Here is a 17,123-nt window from a genome sequence, read left to right on the forward strand (position 1 = left end):
AGGTCTGGAAGGTCTTTGCAGATTTCTGGGGCAGGGGGAGGAGGGGCAATAATCTATATATATATAAAAGGCTAATATACTAAGTGTCCATCCGACCGGTTGCTATGATGTGCACTGACCACTAGGAGGCAGATGTCAATGCAGGATCTGCTGAGATGCACACTGGCCATTTACAGATAAACAGCACTGTGGACCTGGCGTCCACAAAACAACACTCAGCTTCCCCCAAGTGGGACACAAGTCCTGCCACCACCCCAGAGTGACAGCCTACCAAATCGCAGCCAATGCTGCTGAGACCCCATGGCGGAAAATGCTGCCCAGAGCCCAGCCCAGCCCAGAAATGGTTGCTGTGGGTACCTGGTAATGACATCATGTAGCAACACCCGGCTTCCTCTCCCTGGTGACTAGCCTCCTTGGAGTTCCTTCAGTCCAAGAACATGACTTGCTTTATAGCCAGGTGGAAACATTTTACACTATAACCAAATGTCTGTGAAGCATTTTCCTGTGCCTCATCTCATTTGATCCTCACAGAAGTCCTGGAGTAGATAGATAGGAGACTCAGTGGAATCCTATTTTCTTTTCATTAGCTAGAAAACAGAGATTTAGAAAGCTTAGAAACTTGACCCAAATGAAAAGAAGAAATGTTGGACCTTGAAAATGACTTCAGGTTTTCTCATGGTGCAGGATATAGTCAAACACTGCTGCAGTTAAATATTTTACCCTTTGTTCTCCCTGTGTGATCTACAATAATAATCTGCTTTGTGTTGATATTTACTGCTGTGTTGCTGACAATTACCGGAAAGAAAAGTTGAGGTACTTCACTGGGCTGGAAAAAGTTTAGCTAAATCAGAAAGCAGATCTAATTAAGCAAGTTTATTCTATATCTATAAAAGGCTAAGTTGACTTGTGCATGCACGATACATATAGCAGTAAGCTCTCGCTGGCGCCAATCACACATGTGTGTTTCCATCTGTCGTTGTTGATTGTGAATTTGGTTGACACTTCTATTATAGAGAAAGGGCAAACAGCGATATTAAAATATTTCTTCTAATTAATTTCCTTTCAATGTGCACAAATTTGTGCACCCGGCCACTAGTACAAAAGGAAAGGGCTTTGAGCTGCTCTAGGCTGTTAAATGGAATAATGGATTATAATTATCAGGGCAAAGAGAAATTGGAATCTGATCATCAATTTTAATTTTTTAACTAAAAAGAACTAAAATATATAGTTATTGGACAGCCTACATGGGTTCAAGCTCTATTACACAGGCAGAAAAATGTACAGCTTCCAATTCTTCAGTCCAGTTACCTCCAACTAGGCATAATAATCGGCCTCAAATGATTTTCCTTTAAAGTTGACCAGTCTTAGAATTGGCTTATTAACCAGATCGACTGTGCAAGCATTTGTCCTAGGGTTCTCATGGCTCCAAACCATTGGGTAAAGAAACAGAGACTCAAGTGCCTCAGCAGGATTATCTTAATCACTGATTAACTTAATACACTGAGCCAAATTGCACCTTTGTTCATTACTTCATAAAAATCTAATAATCTCCTCTAGTTTTTGATGACATCAATTGACCCTTGTCAAATAAGATTTGGTCCATGCTGTGTCTTATACTTAATTCTACTGAAGTTCTCCCTAATTTCACCTTATTTCTTAGTGTTTTATTGTTTTAATAGATTCTTTCTTAAGGACTTTTCCAGGAAAGGTTATTTTTATTTGATATTTATGAAACTTGTGTGAGTGATCTGGTACATATTTCTTGGAAAATATTTTTCCACTGGCACCAATTAACATTTGTTCATCCCACAGCTTTTTCATAATTGCATCGAGATAGTCATCTGCCAATAGAAACATTATTGCCATAATTACAGTTTTTAATCCCATATTCTCAGTTGTCATGAACAAGATAAATATTCCCTAAGGAATTTTTCTAAGAGTCTTCTTTTCATAAGACTCAACCTAAGACAGAACATTGCTTTTCTTTACAAGTTGTATTTTAGTTTAAAGTAACTAGGTATACCTATATAATCCAAAAGTTTAAACCAAATGTCCAATATATAATATCCAATAAATAATTACTATAATAACAACACCTCAAATGTATTTTCTTATTACTATTTTAACAACAGTGCATTGTATGTCAGTTTTTAAATTAATATTCAATATATGTATTCACATGTATAATGATGACTTTAACAAAGGCAGTTTAAAAAAAAAGTGGAGTTTATTGGAATCAGTTAAGTATAATGGAAACATTCTGTATTTTTGGAAATCAGAAAACCCTGGGTTCAAATGCCTGTTTGTGTGAATTTGGGTAATTTAGCTTTAAATTTTAATTTCTTCATCTAAAAGATGAGATTGGGGATAATTTTCATATAGGGCTGATATGAGGATTAAATTAGATAATAAATGTGTAATGGAACTTACAAAGCATGAAGGAGATGCCAGAACTATGTCTTCCTCCTTAGTCTAAAAGTTCCAGCGAAACCAACATAGCTTTCTAGAACAAAATGAACTGGGAAAGAGATTGCTAGACAAACTACAGATTATGTAAGTAAACTTATTTCTGAGATGGGTACTATTGAACAATGAACAGTAGGAATAATCCATATGATATTGACATACATGGACCCAACAGAACCCACTTCCAGGAAGTAGGAATGCTCAGTGCATCTGAAAAACTGGTTGCCAAGCTCCAGCTGCATGTTGCAAGCCACTGAGCAATTGTTTAAGATACATATGACCTATTTTGCATCCCAGGCTTAGAAATTCTGAGATGAAATTGGGACTCAAGATGACCTAAAATATGCCAAACTTAATTAGTTCTATACACTTATCAACAACCGCTATAATAGTCATAATAGTCATAGCTATTATGATCACAAAAATCAATAAAAACTGCATGTTGCCTTGTAAACATAGATTTATCCTCTCTAGACAATATAATCTATTCTTAGGAATTCAACTGCCATCTTTATGGTGATGATTCTCAATCCCTCTATTTGTGGCTTTGTTTTAAAGTACACTTCTCTATCAGTTCACTAAGAAAAACACTAATAATGCTTGATGTCATACTTTTAAATGTTACTTTATATATATTCACTGAAAAGTAAAGATGTCATACAATGATTAATTACAAATATGGACTCATTGAAAGGAAGTGCCAGGAACAAAAAAGATGTTGAGCACATGTTTGTTGATGCAGCTGCATTATTTGGTCTTTCCAGAGGATGCTGTAATGGAAAGATCTATGTCCCATTCAGAAGTTCCTCACAAATACTTATTTATAAGTGCAAAAATGAAACTATTCACAGGATGCATCATCATTTGTAGTTTTAAATCTCTCAAATAAAATATAGCATTAAAGCAATTGAACTAATGGCCACTGTAACTTCAAAACAAATTGTTTTGGTCAATTATGTCATTCTGTGAAAAATTAAAACATTTCGGTTGAATACTTTAAGCAATAAAACAATTAAAAAAACATTTCGGTTGGCTAAGATTAAAACAACAACAATGGAATACATGCCTTGAAATAACTAAATCCTAATCAATCTCTAAAGCTCACTTCATGTCCCATTTTTCCCATATCTTGCTAATCATTTACTTCCATCCGTGAGGATATCTAACTTGGATTTAAAATAAGTCTTTCTGCCCAAGTAACGTTTTTGGCACCTACCTAGTTAAACCTCCATCTGATGGATAAATGGACACATAGACTTTGTGATCAAACCAAGGTTTTACAGCTGTTTGGTGGCAAAATCAGGGCTACCTCAAGTTTAGTGGGTTTCATGCCAACGTTTTTTCCCACTACATTGTATGTTTTCTGCCCACTGCCTAATGTTTTATTTCTTTTTATGTATGTTTTTGTCTATCAAAATGAAAACATAAGATCTTCGAGAGAAAAGTCATGGAGTGTGGAAGTGAGCTGGGAAGGAGATATAGGAGACAGCTCAGGCCCCTTGCTAGCTTCTTTACCTGTATCATTTATTTGCTCATTACAATATCCCTGTAAGTATCTCTCCCTACTTTACAGGTGAGGACCTGAGGCTCAGAGAGATATTAGTTGCCCTAGGCTACTCTGATGGCAATGGACAATGTGGCTACTTTGGGAAAGTGATTAGCATTATACTGTATGTACTGTTAGGAAATCAAAATGCTACATTTCCCCCTATTCCCTCAGACGTTAAGAATGCACCCCCACTAATTTACAATGCCCTCTTGTTCGTAAGAAATGTCCTATGAAATTACAAATTCTTAAAAGGCATAATAACAGAGAAATAACATAAAAAACAGAGTAGGAAAATTTTAATCACAATATTTACTACATAGCAACAAAGAATATAAAAAGGGTATTTGAAATAAATGAAAATGGAGCAATCCTTTTTGTCCTAATTGGCACCATTTGGGGCAGTTGTGAAGTACATTAGATGCTCACCACATTCTGCTTCTATTATGTAGCTAGACCATTAGCAATAAAAGAGAAAAGAATATATTTGCTAAGATTTCCATTAAGTAAATAGGCCTCATGAAGGAATGCAAAGGGACATTTTTGCTAATGCCTTTCCCTTTGTGAGAACAGAAAGCTGAAGTTTTCTTCTGAGTACGTAAATAAGCCAGCAATATGCAATATGGTGTGTTCATTACTTCTAGCATCAAGTGACAGGAGTTTTATGTCTCCCCTTCAGTGCTTAGCAAGTTTAGATTTCTTTGCCAACTACTGGCTGCAATGAGGACACTGTGAGGTATATATATTTTTTTATTTTGCTTACAAAATACAATATATGTATGTCCATATAAGTAGTTAAATCTGAAAGTATTTTAATAATTACATGCAACATCTGTATTACTTTCAACTACAAAGATAAAAAGGACACAGCTATAATACTTTCAACTATAAAGATAAATTTAAAAAATTTAGAAATGGCATATATCAATAGTTTTAAAGTAGAGATTTTGACATAGTTCATAATTGTGTAAAGTTATTACTTTCTACCCCCCCCCCCAAGCCCCTAATTATTTTTTTACAAAGAAAGAAAAAGAACTACAAGATTTTAAATACGGTGATTTAGTTATAGGAAAAGATTACACATGAGGAACCAAGAAGAATCTAGAAATTTGCAGAAGATACCAATTGTCCAAATTACATATTCTTTATCCAGACTAGTACTTGTTCCCACATGAAAATCTTGCTAGTAAGAGCAAGGGTAATATAAATCATAGGATCTAAATATGGAAGAAACCTAATTATTCACCACACCCTGCTCTAGTCAAGCTCTACCACAGAACATTTTTCTCACAAGGCAAACGCTAAATGTCTCAGCACACAGCCTTACAGCTGAAGAGGAACAGTGTCACTAAGAGTTCAGTACAGGGGGGAAATCATCATCACCTCTGTCAGGCTTTCTGTTTTATGGAACATCCTGAGAGACTCAAAAAACATATAGGCCTATAATATGCATGAAACCTCAAAACACAATTTGAAAAAACTCTGCTGATCTTATACAAACTTTTAATTAGCAAAATGTAGCTCTATAAATATTTAAGTATATAGGAATACATCAACTTGTTCAAACGGTTTTACTGCTGAGTAGAAGTTATGAACCAAGTCATTTCTGAAATGCACTAAACATGATAACATGTATAGAGAAACTTAAGTTGAATTTTGAGAAGGATAACCAATAGATCCTACATTTTAAAAATTATGTGCATATTTTAATATTTCTGTATGAAGCAAAAGAAGAGAAGATTAGAAATAGACAGATTAAGGAGGCTACTGCAATCATCCATGTGAAAAAATAATGAATAGCTAGCTGTGAATGTAAGGATAAGCCAGATCCAGGAGGCACTGACAATGAAGAGGCCCCAAGGGTTGGAAAGTGTTTAGCCATGAGAGTAAGAAGAGGAAAAGTCAAAAATGAAGCTGTATCCATGATTCTGAGTCCAAGTAACTGTAGAATGTCAGTGGCATTAATAAGAATAAGTACCATGGATTCTGGAAAGAACACAAGTGTCTTTTGGGCACATGGCTTTTGAGGAGACAAAGGAAATTGTGATGACATGAAAAGAGGACAGGACTTGAAATAGAGATTTGGAAATCATGTGTGTAAAAGGCATTGCATGAGTCATTGGTCTAGAGGCAATGGAAAAGGGAGAGTGTAGAAAGAGAGATCTGGAGGAAGGAAGGAAGGAAGGAAGGAAGGAAGGAAGGAAGGAAGGAAGGAAGGAAGGAAGGAAGGAAGGAAGGAAGGAAGGGAAAGAATGAAAGAAAGACATGGAGGAAGGGAGGGCAGGAAGCCTAGAGGTGTCTCCAGCCAACTGGGAGACAATAGATTCCAGAAAAGAAGGAGAAAATGGAGAAAACTGGAGCAGTGGTTTATTTGGAGTAAGGGAGGCTGGGCCACAGCTACACGCTGTTTTAATATGTCTTTTAAACCCTCTTCTGTTGAAAAGGAAAATCACTAAAAATAACTTGTGTGTCTTCATAATGTAGTTAGTTGGGGGATTGTCTAATTCTTGGCACAATTCAGGAAGAGTATATAGAGACTGGGTCCTGAGGAAAATGGTCTCTGCTCTGAACAGCAGAAAGTGCCAGCATCAGACAAAGGTGAGTTATCCCATTGCTTCCAACAATTACTGGGGATCACACAAGACATCCTTACCGCTGCTGATTCACACTATATTTAAAAAAGAAGAAAAGTACACTAGTGGTTCTGGATAAAAGCAGTCAATAATCTGATCTAGAAACTGTAATATTCTGAAAAAAGATGATGCCAATGAAAAGGAAAAAATAAATTTAACTCTAAGAACTAGAACTATGTGATCTATTGTTTTCTTTGAAAATGTAGGCTCAGTTTGAACAACCTAAGTCTCTAAGAACAGAACTTTATTTTCTCCTCAGACTCATCCTCAGAAGCAAAAGCAGAATCCTCACAGGGTAGATGCAGGGCACCAAACAAAATAGTCTTTATTTCCTGTGGTTTCTGTTTTCCCTTCAGAGATCCTGGTGACCAGCTGGAGAGAAAAGTGTCCCATTTGCCTTCATTGGCATGTCTGTCAGACCCTCCAGAGGAAAAGACAGCCTTCCACAGTGGATCAGGTATGTGATATAGTGGATAGCCACAGGAAGCTTGGAACAATCCCCCTCACTCACTACATTCCAGAATGTATTCAGAAAAAAAAAACATTTTATTTTTTTTGGCCTGGCCAGCATGGCTCAGTGGTTCGGTGTCGACCTATGAACCAGGAGGTCAGGGGTCCAGTGCTAGTCAGGGTCAGGGCACATGCCCAAGTTGCAGGCTAGACCCCTAGTGTGGGGCATGCAGGAGGCAACTGATTAATAATTCTCTCTCATCATTGATGTATCTATTTCTCTCTCCCTCTCCCTTCCTCTCTGAAATCAATAAAAATATATTAAAAATATCATTTTTTTTAATTTTTCAACTAGTTTACATTCAATAGTATCTTGTACTAGTTTCAAGTGTATGTGGTTCAATAATCATATACTTTGCAAAGTGACCTCCTGATATTTCAGGCACCCACCTGGCACCATACAATAATATTGACTACATTATATAAGCTGCACTTTACATCCCCATGACTATTTTGTAACTACCAATTTATATGTCTTAATCCCTTCACCTTTTTTACCCAGTCCCTAAAACCCCCTCCTCTCTGGCAACCATCAGTCTGTTCTCCGCATCTATGAGTCTGTTTCTATTTCGTTTGCTTGCTTACTTTGCTCTCAGATTCCACATAAAAGTGAAAAGAGAACATTTTAAAACTCCATGGTCAGAAGGTGATACTCAAACCATTAAATTAAACTCAACAGAGCTATAAAATTTTACCTAAGATTCACAAAATTATCATAGGGAAATATATATAAACTAGAGGCCCAGTGCATAAAATTTATGTGGGGGAGGGGGGATAGATGTCCCTCAGCCCAGCCTGTACCCCCTCGCAATCCGGGACCCCTCGGGTAGAGTCTCTAGGCCTGACTGGCAATCAGGGCCTATCAGGGCTTTCCTTCCCCCAGCTGCCAGCAGCTGACCCTGCCCCCGCTGCGCTGCCCCCCTTCCCCCACTACTGGTTGCCTCCCTCTATGTGACAGGCATGGGGTGCAATCGCTTGGCTGGCCTGGGCCTCCCTCTGCGGGGTGATCGCTGGCCAGCCCTGCACACCCACCACAGCATCACTGGCCAGTGGCCTGGGCCTCCCTCTGTGGGGAAATTGATCATGAGGCTCCACGATCAATCAATGGCCCAGCAGAGTGAGGCCCCTGGCCTGGGCTCCAGGATCCATCACGGCACAGAGGGTGGCCTGGACCTCCCTCTTTGGGGCGATTGCGGAACCCCCTTCCCCCCATCAATCGCCCTGCTGGTCAGTAGCCTGAGCCTCCCTCTTTGGGGCGATCAATCGTGGAGCCCCCCATCAATTGCCTGGGCCTCCCTCTGCAGGGTGATGGTGCACCACCCCCCCCCCCCCCCCCCCCGACCAATCACATCGCACCCACCTTGGCTGGCCTGGTGCCAATGGGTGTCATAGCATGGTTGTCCGGAAGGTTGTCCGGACAGTCATTCTGCTGTTCGGTCCTTCGGTTGATTTGCATATTACACTTTTATAATTATAGATAATGTGTCCTTTTCTTGCCTCTTTCAATTAACAAAACAAGATTCAAATTAGTGAAAAGTTTACAAGTCAGCTCTTCTGTTCACTGAGTCAGACACCTACAAGATACTTTAAAGTTTGAACTAGATGTCTGTCTGTATCCAAAATCACTACCAGCTCTGAGATTCTACTATGTTGAGTTTGCCTGAGAAGAGGAAAACTTCCCTGAGAATCCACTTGGAGGGAGGTAACCAGGGCCATGTCTCCACCTGGGCTTGATTAGGGAAATCTTCCCTCACAAATGACCCAGGACGTAAATTTCACTCATTCTCACCTCCAATCGGAGCTTCTGCCGATCGCCTTCAGAATTCTGCTGCCAGTGGCCTCGCCTCAGCCATGGGAATACGTAGAAGCATTTGCCTGTCAGTGTCTAAATCCCTGCAGCCAGATGTTATTCTATATTTAAGAGTGATCTATACAACATATATATTCTGTATCAGTGGCTACAGTAAAATTTGGGGCCATCGTGTTACTGTGATTGGTCATGCACTGTTTATCCCAGCATACTAAAGAGGGACTTCAAATCTCTAGTCACTATTTTAAGATCTATTCCTGGCCTACAAGACTCATAAAGTGTTCCTTAAGCTACTCCTGGGAGTAATTTGCATAGGCAACTAGTGATCATTAATTGGGTGACTGAAAAAGTAGGCAACAGGGGATAAATAAATGGAAAGCTTTCTCGTTTAATCACACAGCTCACCTCTCGATTCAGAGTAAAAAACAAGTTCTCATCCCTGTGGACCATCTGTTCTGCTGTGGAATTCTAAATACAAAGCTACATATTTTGTTCTTCAGCATACAGAAAACCGTTAAAACAGTAAGAAAAAGATTAAATACCTGAGATAGGTACCTTTCCATGAAGAAAAAAATGGAGGCTAATGGAGACACATCACATATCATAGAAGGAACAAAAAGTATAAATTTCTATTCTTAGACATACTAAATACTTACTACACCCTCACCAAATGCAAGGCACAGGGCTAAGCCAATTTTACGTGTTATCTCTTTTAATGCTCAAAACCAGCCTACAAAGTAGTTACTCAAATTATCCTCATTTTATAGGTGAGAAAATTGAGACTTAAAGAGGATAAGCAATTTGCTCAGGGTCACACAGCTAAAAAAGCAGCAAGCCAGGCCAGTCTTTGTTCTCTGAGTCTTTTCAAACCTTGAGGAAGTTAGCTTATTCAGTCCTACCAGAGGAAAACTAGGAAGAAATGAAGGCAACTTATACTTCTCAAGCGTTTTCTAGATGCCAAGCACTTCACTGGAAACTTCACATACCGTTTCCATGTGACCCACACAACAGCCCCCACAGTCGTTATTTTTACCTCCAACATACAGAAGAGACCGCCTGAGATCCTGCCAGTCCCAAAGTCCTCCACAACCTCTGTCTTGGCTCACCTTGTCCTGCCATGAAAGACCTCGGTATCTGTACCTCAAACACTCAACCTCTGAGACACCTCCAGCCTCAGCACACTGTGTCCTCTGGGTTTCTCTCTCCTCCTCCTCTTCCATCTCCTTAAAATCATAGTCTGTAAAGGGGTTGGGTTTTTTCCTCTCTGTTTCACATCTTCTTTTTCTCTGCTCCCATAAAGCCTTCACAGTGGAGAAGGTTCTCCCCTCCACACTCAATTGTCTTTTGTTGATTTGCCAAAGGGGAAGAAAACGATATTTACAAGATCGTGTATCAAGAAAATAGCCCATTCTGTATGGTTGTTATTTCCTCCTATTCTTCAGTGACATGAATATTTTCATAGTTTTTTCTTAACAAATTCTAAACGTCGCCCCCTCCTATCGTCCCAAGCAAATGGATGCCTTGATAGACTAGGATGAACTTGTTCCCAAAAAGGGAAAAGAGAAGTACACATTTATCTTCAAATGTCACCTTCAATACATAAGTATCACTCTCCTCCCCTAGACTACTAGGATATGGGATGGACTGAATCTTCTTCATCCATGTATTCCTACACCACAGTAGGTGACCAATAGATGTTTACAGAGTTGATTGTTATTGAGTGTTATCTGGGCAGGAAATATCACATAATCCAATGATTGAAAACTGATACCACCGAACAAATTAGTTTATCAAGGCATGGGGTGTCTGGGGAGAAGCAGGACAGGGTTTAATGAGAACAATTCCATCGTTACAAGATTCTTAACTGTGTATAAAGAGTATTAAAATTTCTTTAACAATTGCTCAAAATGGATTATTAACTTCTTGTATGTGGAAGGTGGAAGAGACTGTAGATTCTGCTTTTTAATAAGAAATTATATTTGTTGGGAACCCAACACATGGAGAGTTTACATAATCCCTGTGGTCAATCATTCATGTGGGAAGAAAACTTTTATAAGGTATTCGTGGCAGGCCAAGTATCAAATCAATAATATGTATTTTCATTTTCAAATAATCAAACTGATGTTAAAGACAAGTTCCACTCTGGTAAGTAATAACAGAGTTAAATTTGTTTAAGTCACACACTCTCATCTACACATATACAAACACACCATGCACTCGCACATAAAGTAAAAAACTCTCCATTCCTTAAAGAGTCTGTTATCTTTTTCTCTCTTCATAGGCCTGAGACCTTTTTATGGCTTCTGACCAAGAACTTTTTCAACTTGCCACTGAGAGGAAAGATGTTAATTATCTACTTAGCACTTTCTTTGTAGACTCTCAGTAGCAATTGCTCTTCAGTTCTCTGCCAAGATAAATCTTGGTCCATTCTCAGAGCTCTGAAGTCTTAATGCCATCATTCCAACTCACAGCTATGAATTGCCCTGCTCAAAGCATAAGGGAAGGACAGAGCATACATAGTTAGGGTGTGTACTACATCTGTACTACATCACCCTTCAGTTAAGTATTAAGGAAGCATTTAGGAGTGACAAGGGTATCATTTCTCTTGGTCATATGAGAATTCTCTCTTTCATCTGCAGTATCGTTCTCCTCTTAATATGCTATTTAAAATTGAGGTTCTTGAGGTGCTTGAATTAGGAAAAACGGGTAAAGAACTATTTTTGAAGCACTTTGACTGAAGAAGACTGATCCTGTTCACATGTGTCACTCCTACTAGATGCTTCTGGGGAAAACAAGATCACCTAGACTTTTATTGTTCCCAATATAACTTACAGTGAAATGGCAATACACACACAAAAATTAGTATTTAGACTCTGGGTGAGGTACAAATATAAACATGTTCAATTTTTGATGATTAAGAAGTCACCTGACTTTTCATAAGGCTTTATCTTAGAATTTCAAAGTAGCAAGCTCTAATAAGAAACCTAAGAATTTGAGAGGAGAAAGAAGAATCATAAAATCAATTTTAAAATGACAATGTAATACAGCAGAAGAGCACAGGACTGGGAGCTGGGAGACATGGCTGGGAACTTAATCCCTACACCCACCTGCAGATTAACATTGGTGAGTGACTGCTCCAACCCATCATATGCGAGGAAATGCAGATATTGGGTGTAATGACTTTTAAGTTACCCTTTGCTTTGAAATTCTATGGTTTTATAGATTCTCATTATATTTGCTTTTTTTAAAAAAAAAACAACTAACACATAGATTTTCATTCATGCTTTGTTCTTTATAAAAGTTGAAGCTTTCAAATTCCGTAATAATGTTAACAATTTCCTTACATAACTATGAGAAGCCCTTTTGATTACCATCTATTTTTTCTTGTGTCTTATTAAAGTCACCATGGACCTTTTAAAAATAAAATAAGAAATATAAAGTGATATTCCCATCCTACCAAGACTTTAAAAATTATTTTCCAAATGTTAATTTTTTTACTGACCAAAACTGTAAGCTTTTATTTTGTGTTGACAACTCACTGGCAAAATACATTCCCATTTTTGTTCTTCTCATTTTATATTGTAAAAATACCTACCATGAACGATATACATTTCATTCAACTCAATATGGAAAGCAACATAAGAAAGCTAAAGGTTAACAAATCCAAACTGTACAAAGGAATTCTCAGGGCATTAACTAGCCAACACAGGAGACAATAAGGTAATCACCAGGCTTATGAGAAGTCTGGATTTTTTGTTTTATTTTTAATGTCAGTGAATCATATTCAGAAATTATCATTTTATGTTGGTTTGGCTCACATGAAAAAAATCACTGACAGTTTTGTTTATAGATGATAAAATGTGGACTGAGAATTACTTCTAAAAGAAGTATTAATTCCTAATGAGCTAACTAAAGAAAAACTTCATAGAAATGGCCCCAGAAGCATTTCCTGAATAGGTAACTCTGAAGGTTAAAAATTAGAAAAGCAGTGAGACCTTAAAAAATGTTACATTTTGCCTCTGTGATCCACCAGATTATCTCTGAAATTTTACAACGGCTTGGAGAGCACCAAAATATTTTAATTGTGAACTGTTAGCAGTCATTGAATGATTCATGAATGAACAAACAAATGAACAACAGACCAATGGACAGACTACAGACAGAATAACCCACTGACAGACTGATCAATTCACTTAAATAAATCATTTACTTTTACAAAACATGTCAAATTTGTATTTCTTCAAAGAATTCTCAGGTACAAAATACTGGTAATTTGCAATCAGTGAGCAAATGTACTAGGGAACACAGGTATTACAAAGGGCTAGTTCAAAGTTATTCACCCAGCAAATACTAACTGGCTGCCCACTAGGATTAAGCACCAGGGTATGGATGCAAAGATGAAAAGCTTACTATCTGTGCCTTAAGCAGGTTTTCTAACCACTTAGATAACCATGTATAATTATATGTGTTCATGTATAAAATAACTACCAAAAAAGGCAGGCAAATGTGTAACTTCCAAAATAGAGTTATTGAGAAATGATATGTGTTTTCAAACATGTAGAGCAATAAGAATAAAGGTAATATTTTATCTTCTTAAATAGGAATTCCAACAAAAGCTCAATGAACAAGAGTAGAAGAGTCAAGAAGAAGGCACCTGGCAAGGGCTGATATTTCAGTTAGTATGCATCAGTTTTACTATAAAATTGTTAAAATATTAAGATACTTTAAAACCAGGTAGTAACTGGCCTCTACCCCAACCTGCCCCAGAGCTCCCCTGCCCTCCCAACTGCACAGGTCTCTCTCACAGGCCTCCTACAATTGAACAACTGAGAGTTTATTCATGGCATATCATGGCTCCCTGAAACCCTGTTCCAACTTTTGGTCTGTGCCTGCCTATGAGATGTTAAATATATTATACTAGGGGCCCAGCACACGAATTCGTGTACCTTGAAAGGAACTGTGGTCTGTGAGGCTGCTGTGGGCACAGGGGCAGGTCTTGGCCCATCCTCCACGCCCCTACCGGGCCCCTCCCGCTGCGGCCCCCAGTCCCCTGTCTGATGGCGCAGAGCAATCAAGATGGCATCAGGCACCCGCAGTAAGTACGAGCCGGGACTCTGGCGCCAGCTGCAGGTGTGAGCGGGGCTGGCGCTGGCACGGCAGCTCCAGCTCTGGCAGCAGGTGTGAGAGGGGCCTTCGCCGGCAGCAGGTGCAAGAGGCAGTTGTCGGCCTCGATCGCCCCTCAGCGCCAGCAACAGGTGTGAGCGCCAGGCAGGACCACAGCGTGTGGGAGAAAAGAATTTTCAGTAACCACCAGAGGCTTGCCCAGATGACAGCAACTGTCGCCCCCGCCTTGGTCTGGTGCCTCCACTCACCTGCTCCACCATCCTGCTGCGAACGATGCCCACCATGTTCCGCGCGTGCCTCCTGGTGGTCAGCAAACGTTACAGCAACCAGTTGTTCGGTTGTTCAGTTGTTCTGCCGTTCAGTCTATTTGCATAACAAGGTTTTATATATATAGATATCAGCCTAACACTGGAACTTTAGAGAAAGAACAGCTTATAGTTTGGATTTTCTAACATGCAAGGGACTCTGGAAAGGGTTCTTAAAAACTTGTTACATAGGTCTGTGAATGCCAGGCCAAGGACTTTGGATTTCATTTGGGAAGTAGTATTATGGAGTTGGAGGGTGGGATGGAAGAAGAGGACAGGAATCACTGGGAGTAAAACTATGTTTTAAGGAAAGCATCTGGCAATAGTGCATAGGACAAATTCAGAGAGAAAGAGACAGGAATCAAATAAGCCGGAGGCTACACGCTTTGGGTGCTTAGTGTCTAATAGATACTCAGCAATCCTCAGCACAACCTTGTGCTGAAAGTAGTACTATTATATTACCCATTTTACAAACCACAGACAAACAGAGGCATTAAGAATTTTGCCCAAAGTCATACAGCTAACTACAGTACAGCAGGCTGGGGTTTTATCCCAGTAAATCTAGCTCCAGTGCCCATCTCCTTAGGCACAGCACTGTATTGTCTCTCAGCAGACAAAGCAGAAAACAATGAAGACTGGAGTTAGCAATTAGAGTACTTAGAGAAAAGATTTAATAACTTAGTAATTAACTGCAATATGGCATGTACATAAAGAGAAAGAGAAAGCAAAAATGCCTCTAAGCATTCAAGTCTGGTAGAGCAAAAGGTCCATCAAAAAATTTAAAAGCCCAGCTGGCATGGCTCAGTGGTTGAGTATTGACCAATGAACAAGGATGTCATGGTTCAATTCCTGGTCAGGAAACATGCCCCAGTTGTGGGCTCAATCCCTGGTGTGGGGCGTGCAGGAGGCAGCTGATCAATGATTCTCATCATTGATGTTTCTATCTCTCTCCCTCTCTCTTCCTCTCTGAAATCAATAAAAACATATTTTTAAAAAATTTAAAGGGAATTCAGGTGGACAAACTGATTTAGGAATAATAAGTGATGACAGTGCCAGTGAGACTCGCCAATCAGTGTGCTTTCCAGGTCCTAGAGAGGGACGCAAATGCCCAGAAGACAGGGTTGAGCTCTCTTCTGGAACAATCCACAAGGAAGATTAGTAGAAGCCAGGAGATGCTGGTCAGGCAGAAAGCAAAATGAGAGCTCTAAGAGACACACAGATTTGAAGGTCTAGAGGAGGGGGGAGCAAAGCGATCTTAAATTTGATTCGCCAGTGATACAAAGGATTGATGGCAAGCAAAGTTAACTATTTACAAACATATATGTTCTGCTATCTTTAAAATGCTTAATGCCTCTGCTTGTCTCTGGTCTGTAAAATAGGTAATATAATAGTACATATTTAATTATATATTATTAAATATATGTATGTGTTTGTATGCATTTTTATATGTAATTATTTATTTTTTTCATTCGACAGTATTTTTTGGAAAGCCCTCTATGTCATCTGGTATAGTCCTAATGTGTTCTTTTTTATAGGGATTTAATATGGTATGGCATATCATAATTTATTCAATGATTCTCCACTAACTGGAAATTTACTCTATTTCCCTTTTCCCCAAAACAAACAACAGTGAAATAAACATCTATTTACTTATGTCTTCATACATAGCACTTTTATTTCCATGGAGTAGAATCTTTTGAGTGTATGATTTGCATGTGTATATTAAACTTTAATAGATATTGCCAGATTGCTTTCCAAAAAAGCTGGAGTGCTGCACATTTCCACCAGCAATGTATGAAAGTACCCTTTCCCCCACATCCCAGCCAGCAAGAGGTGCCACAGCTCTATTCTATTTCTGCCAGGCTCATGAGTGTGAAGTGCTATATCACTTGTTTTCAATTTGTCTTTCCCTGACTGCTAGTAAACTTGAACATCTTTTCATATGCATATTGGGCAAGTGCCCTGAAAAATGAAGTTCTTTTTTTTTTAAAAAAAGATACCCTACTGGAGTTGTTTTTTGTTTGTTTTTTGTTGTTGTTTTTTAAATAGACCTAAAAACAAGCTTAACTGAGTAAAATGAAATCCATTCTTGATATTTAAAACCAAATCAGTCTGGAAAGATATTCAGTGGTGTGCATAATAGAATCATGGAGGAATTTCCAGCTCCAGCCTGAAGTAACTAAGAGTGTTCATCTTGGCCAGTAGTGTGTCTTGTGGGGTTGTAAACTGATAAAGAGAGAAGGGCTCGAAGACTTAAGATCATTGGCGGAGGGAGCTGAACAGTCAGCACTGCCTTCAGACTTTTTATATTTAGAATGTGCCACAGTGCACAAGGCCATCTGCTCTCTGGTAGGACACATCCATGTGGTAATAAATTATAGCTGAGAGAGCACTGAGGTATTATGGCAATGTGAAGGTCCATATGAATTCCCATGAGAGCCATAAGAAAAGAAATGCACTTGAATTCAAGAAAAATACACAAAAAGACTCCATACAGAGTTCTAAGAGATGTCCACACATATACTCACATAATTGATTTTTCTGGTCTTGTTCCAGAGTTGAATAATTCAGGGAGACATATACATATAACATTAAAATCATGTCATTTGATTTTCAATGGTAAGGAAATTATTTGTGAGCAGTAGACTGAATTTATATTGAAAAATGTCTCTTATCTATATTTTTTTCTTTTTTCTTTTTATTCAGGAGTAGGTGTGGAATAACTATGA

At 38.7% G+C, this 17,123-nt stretch overlaps 1 protein-coding gene across 4 annotated transcripts in view; it reads right to left on the minus strand.

Moving 5' to 3' along the window:
• GRIK2 (glutamate ionotropic receptor kainate type subunit 2) overlaps positions 1–17,123 on the minus strand; it is a 560,389-nt gene that overhangs the window by 520,004 nt on the left and 23,262 nt on the right. The gene's annotated exons all lie outside the window — the stretch shown is intronic.

The sequence above is a fragment of the Myotis yumanensis genome, unplaced genomic scaffold, assembly GCF_028538775.1.
Source record: "Myotis yumanensis isolate MYYU_CA2020_CCGP unplaced genomic scaffold, mMyoYum1.0.hap1 SCAF_6, whole genome shotgun sequence".
NCBI classification, from domain to species: domain Eukaryota; kingdom Metazoa; phylum Chordata; class Mammalia; order Chiroptera; family Vespertilionidae; genus Myotis; species Myotis yumanensis.